Source organism: Octopus sinensis, linkage group LG13 (genome assembly GCF_006345805.1).
Source record: "Octopus sinensis linkage group LG13, ASM634580v1, whole genome shotgun sequence".
Taxonomy (NCBI): domain Eukaryota; kingdom Metazoa; phylum Mollusca; class Cephalopoda; order Octopoda; family Octopodidae; genus Octopus; species Octopus sinensis.
Window position 1 is genome coordinate 12,681,373 of NC_043009.1, and position 6,000 is coordinate 12,687,372.

Sequence of the window (6,000 nt, forward strand, 5' to 3'; positions counted from 1 at the left end):
AACAGTTTTCTTTTGTAAAACATTTCTGTTCTTCAACGATACCTATATTGTCTCCTCTATTTCCACCTGGCTCATAACCACCAAAATATGGCATTTGAAACTTTTATTCACAGTGTATTCCAGGACCCCTCTTGTAGATGTGTTCATGACCTTAGTTACATATGTCACTTATTATATTTGTTGAGTCCACAGAGTCCCTGTTGATTATTTATAAAGATTTTGTAGCAAGATCAATGGTGGGAATCTGTCACCTGTCGGTGTTAGTTGGTCCCCATTATTATTATCATGCTTTACTGATGAAAGTCAGTCTTAAAGATAAAATAGGACCAAACTATTTGCATTAACCTAATGCACAGAAAACTAACTGAACAATAAATATCTATCCATCCATCCATCCATGCATGCATGCATACCTTGGCTTAAATCATTTTCGATTATATGTTGGTTTTCAAGAATAATATATGGAAAAATAAAATTCAAGTTGTCATTTTATTCAACTTTACATCTGACCACCACAAATATTGGAATTGTAAAATCACTAGAAAACTGATAAAAGCACAAAAAATCATGACACTGTACAATAAATAAGAATAAAATCATGTTAGAATATATACAGCAAATGTTAAGATAATCACCATGAAATTGTGTAGCTTAGTGAATGCATTGAACAAGAACAGCTAGAATCAGCTGTTGATGTTGACAATCCACAGCCATCTACATCCATGATGTATAAGACCAAATTCTATGTATATATTGGTAAATTTGTGTTACCGCTACTGTTTATAATTCGCTCTGAGATTTATCATTGTTTGATTTCACTTTTTCAATATCAGTGTCAATCGACACTGGAAAAAGTATATGTATTTGTGAAGGGAGCTGACTTCTCGTCGACAACCATGATTGTCACACGCTGATGAAAGGTAAACACCTTGAAACTCGGGTCCGTGTGTATCATGAGTTGAAGACGGGGAGGATGACTCCCCTTCACAAATACTGAGAGGACACAGATAGCGTGTCTATAGCCAGCTGGAGGAGATATCTTCCTGGGGCTACAAACTACAGTAGCATCCACCCTTAGGGGTTAGCCATATTCAAATAGCAAATATGTGTCACGATAAAATAATTTAGTTTTCTTTTACTATAGCAAAATAATAAAAATAACTGAATTTGTTTCTTAAGCTTATAAAGTGTCTGCGATGAAACGGTAAACATAACCAAATTGTAATTTTCACTTTTTTTTTGCTGTACTTAATTAAAAAATAAAAATTGTTTGTATGTAAGCTTAAAATAGGCTTTTATTAACAATGTATTATTGAAAATGCAGAACTGGGAATGGTTATTATCGGTTTAGCATAGACAAGTAGGGTGAGGTATGCCTGTATATATATTGCATGTTAAATGACCGAGGAGTCTTCAATACAGATAGAAGATTAGGGTTTCTTTTATTGAAAATGAAAATGAGTTTGACATGCTACTGCAATCTTCAGGTGAGAATTCTTGGCATGAAACTAGAATCTTGAGGCAATGTCTGTAGTTTAATTTCCGGTGTTTCAATATAAAACAATCTATATATATATATATATGTGTGTGTGTGTGTGTTGGTATATATTGGGTCATCCCAGAAATAATGCGGTTTTTTCAATTGCATGAACTAAAAGTTGGAGGGTGACAGTAAAATTACTACCTGCATCAACTTGCTATAAAAGCAGGTGGTAATTTTACCTTGTGCTTATTCCTTAGTACAAGTTTTGAAGAGTGCAGTTCGATTGTAACAGTTTTTTCAAAGCTTGTAATAGAAGTGACAAAGGAGCATATTCAGCATATTTTGCTTTATGAGTTCAATAAGGGCAATAGCACAATGGTAAGTGTGGGGAATATTGATGCAGTATATAGGGATTGGACAATAAGCTTTAAGCCAGTGTCAACAGTGGTTCCAGAAATTCTGAGCCAGAAACTACAGCCTAGAAGACAAGCCTTGTCCTGGAAGATCTGTACAGCTTGTCAAGGACGTCGTGCAAACCATGGTGGAACAAAATCCCATCGTGACTGTTGAGGAACTAGCAGAGAAGCTTGGATTTAGTCATCAACCATTCATTGATACCTACGTACCATCGGAAAAGTCAGCAAATTGGGTCACTGGTTCCTCACAAACTTTCCCGAATCTAATCACGTGCAGAGAGTGCTCTTCTTTGCTGCCACGTCTCACAAATGAACCTTTTTTTTGGAATGCATAGTGACGAGAAATGGGTTCTCTACAAAAATGTCAAGCGCTGAAGACAATGGGTAGAAAAAGGAGAAACATTGGCACCCTTGGCTAAAATAGGTCTGTTTGGTGGGAAATGAAAGGTTTAACCAAGGAAATCTACTGTGGGCAGCTTGAGCAGCCTAAGTCAGCTAGAAGAAAAACTACCATCTGTGGTTTCAAGACGAAATGTTCTCATCAGGATACTGCTCGGCTACATACAGTGAAGATGACATAGGAAAGGCTGGAGCAGTTTGAATGGGAAACGATGCCCTATCCACCATATTCACCAGACATTGCTCCTCCATCTCATGATCATTTATTCTGGAGTGTTCAAAATCATTTGAACGGAAAATATATGAATTCTCTAGACATGGTCAGAACAGTACTGGAAGAGTGTTTTTCATCATGGACAAGTGAATTTTGAAAGAAGGGCCTTGCAAGTCTAGCAGATAGATGGAAGAGCATTGTAGAAAATGAAGGAGAGTATATTTTTGATTAAAAAACTGCATTATTTATGGGATGACCCTATAATATATATATATATATATAAATACATACATACACACATACATAAACAGTATAGAGAGTAGCAAGGCTTGAATTATTTCATGTACATGATTTACATTAAAAACAGTGTCTTGGTCTCAAAGGTATCAAGTAATATATGTTGCCATAGATACATATGATTCATGATGAGGTAACAAATGTATAAATTAATGGTAATGTACCAAAGAAGTAAATTTTATAAATGTGGATAAATTCATATTGTCATGGGCTGAGAAGAATCCTATTTTGAGCCAAGCCCTTCTATTTCAAATTATGCCTGTGAGTACTGGCCATAAGGTAACGCAAAACCGAGCTGTTTGCCGAGAGAGAGAGAACAAGGATTTGTTATACATATGATTGATGAAGCAGTGGTGTTAAAATGATGATGATGGGGAAGATGGGGAACTCAGATAATACTTTTGACAGCTTTAGACCTACATCCAATGGTTTCTGTAAATCTCTGAAATCGTTTCTAATTCAATTTTACCACTCACAACTTGGTAGAGAGCAAACAAAGGAAAATTAATCTATACATATAAATTTGACACGGGTGTTTCCTTCTTGTCTTGTCTTGGGATTCACGGTCAAACGGCTGGGTGGAATTGCACAAAAAATTGCACAGATGTGTAGAATGATCTGGTGGTGATCCTGGGCTTTGTATTTTTTTCATAGCTCCCATGGTTACCGAATAAGAAAGGAAGGGGTGATGTCATACTTGGTAGTGGGATGATGAAAATTGTACACTGAAAAAAATAAATCAAACAGCGTTTCAGCTCTATGTAAAAGGGGTGGGGGTATGTGTGTTTGCATGTGTACGCGCAATGGAAGTGGGATGGTTCATCTTTGTTCGCTTGGGTTTATTTGGGTTTATTTTTTGATTTGGTTGAATCTTGGTTGTCTTTTTTTTCTTGTTGGGCGGTCAGTTTTAGTGTTTTGACAGAAAGTCATTCTAAAATTGTTTTTTTAATGTAAGCATGCCCAAACAAGTCGAATGCTTACACAGAGCAGGTTTTACAGCCATATCATCTAAACCAACCGGGTGAAACCGGGCTTAACTGCTAGTCTTCAATAAAATTTGCATTTAGTTTTTTAATCCTTGCCGTGCTGCTGAAAAGTGGATTTGGGGATTCACTTGTGCTACATACAGGTAGGTTTCATGAAGTAAGAAAAATAAAATCTGATAAAAACTCAATGTCAGAATATGAGAGTGTAAAAGGTATCAACAGTCTCAACCACACATATAGAGTATGTAGCTATAAAATAAATCCTTTAACAACCAGCTCATCCACTTTTGATTTGTAATTAACAAGTGAAGTGTGCTTTGTACTTGATGCATTAACCAGGGACACAGCAAAGTGCATGCCATGTGAGAAGATATAAATGCTCCCTAGTAAATATTTTTTAGCTTCTCTCATCATTGCCATCATTATTATCCACAATATTTTCAATGTTGGATGGTTGTGCTGCACAGCATATCTGTTCCTTTTTCATCATCCTTAGTATCACTCTTGTGAGGCCTAAATATTCTCATATCTAACTTCATATCCTCTAAAGTATTCCTTAACCCTACTACTGCTACCATGGCCTGGTCAGCCTGTAATGATATGCATAAGATTTGGTCATCAAATCTAAGTAGAGATTTCAAGCTTAAAATCTTCAAAGCCACAGTCGAACCAATTCTACTATATGGCTCAGAAACCTGGACGTTATCAAAGAAGCTTGAGAGGCGGTTGGATGGAACCTACACTCGCCTCCTTATGACAGCTCAAAATCTCTCATGGAAGTGTCATCCAACCAAAGTGCAAATATATGGGAAACTACCACCTGTGTCATCTCTTGTGAAAGGTAGAAAAGTCCAGTTTGCTGGACATTGTTATAGAGCTGAAAACTAGGTAATTTCTACTCTTCTCCTCTGGAAGCCATCTGCTCGCGATACCAGAGGGCGCACACTCTCCTACCCTGATGTAATCTCCAGGGATACAGGCATCCAGCAACAGGACCTCCATAATGCTAATGCTAATGATGGACCATGAAGCCTGGCGTAACATAGTAAATTCCATTGTCTCGACCACGGTCGAACAATGATGATGATGACTGCTACCATTACTTGTTACTTTGAGTTGATTTGCAGCATTTTTTTTATCAGGAAGCTTCAAGTCATCTTGATATTTATCAGACCTCTGATGCAAAGTATTAAAGAGGATTTAAAATTCAAAATTCTAGCCTGTATTTTTCAATTAAAAAAAAAAAAAAAAAGTTAGACAATGAATACTGCAGTAATTAAAAATGAGTGTACCAGTGTAGAGTGAGTACAGATAGTAGATATTACTATTCTTCTATGATTACAAACTTCATACTAAATACAATAATCTTCAGTTGGATATGATCTGAGTGATGGGTTTCTCTTGAATGTGTTAAATTATTTGTCTATGGTTGGATGTTGTCATGTTGGGGCATACTCATGGTGAAATGTTAGAAAGATATTGGTTAGCAGGTTTATATATACCCCACATATACATCAGTAGTAGAGTATTATGCACTTCCTGTTATCATATATTTCTTCTAAGCTGCACTGAACCATTGAATTTTTATGAACACCAAAATAGTTGGTGGGGATATCGTTGATAAATTAATGCAAATATTTCCATGATATACATTCTCTATGTATAGACAATTCCCTTGCGATAGCCTTCCCTACTATGACGCTTTTGAAAATGTTTTAAATCTAAATTAGGTTAAGTAACTAATAATTATTTTCAGTCTTCTCAACACATGGCAGGAGTGGCTGTGTGGTAAGTAGCTTGCTAACCAACCACATGGTTCTGGGCATTGGGCAAGTGTCTTCTGCTATAGCCCCGGGCCAACCAATGCCTTGTGAGTGGATTTGGTAGACGGAAACTGAAAGAAGCCTGTCGTATATATGTATATATATATATATACATATATATATATATATATGTGTGTGTGTTTGTCCCCCTAGCATTGCTTGACAACCGATGCTGGTGTGTTTACATTCCCGTCACTTAGCGGTTCGGCAAAAGAGACCGATAGAATAAGTTCTGGGCTTACAAGGAATAAGTCCCGGGGTCGATTTGCTCGACTAAAGGCGGTGCTCCAGCATGGCCGCAGTCAAATGACTGAAACAAGTAAAAGAGTATATCTCCAAATAAATGATATATGTATATTTCAGTTCCAAATGTTTTGAAAAT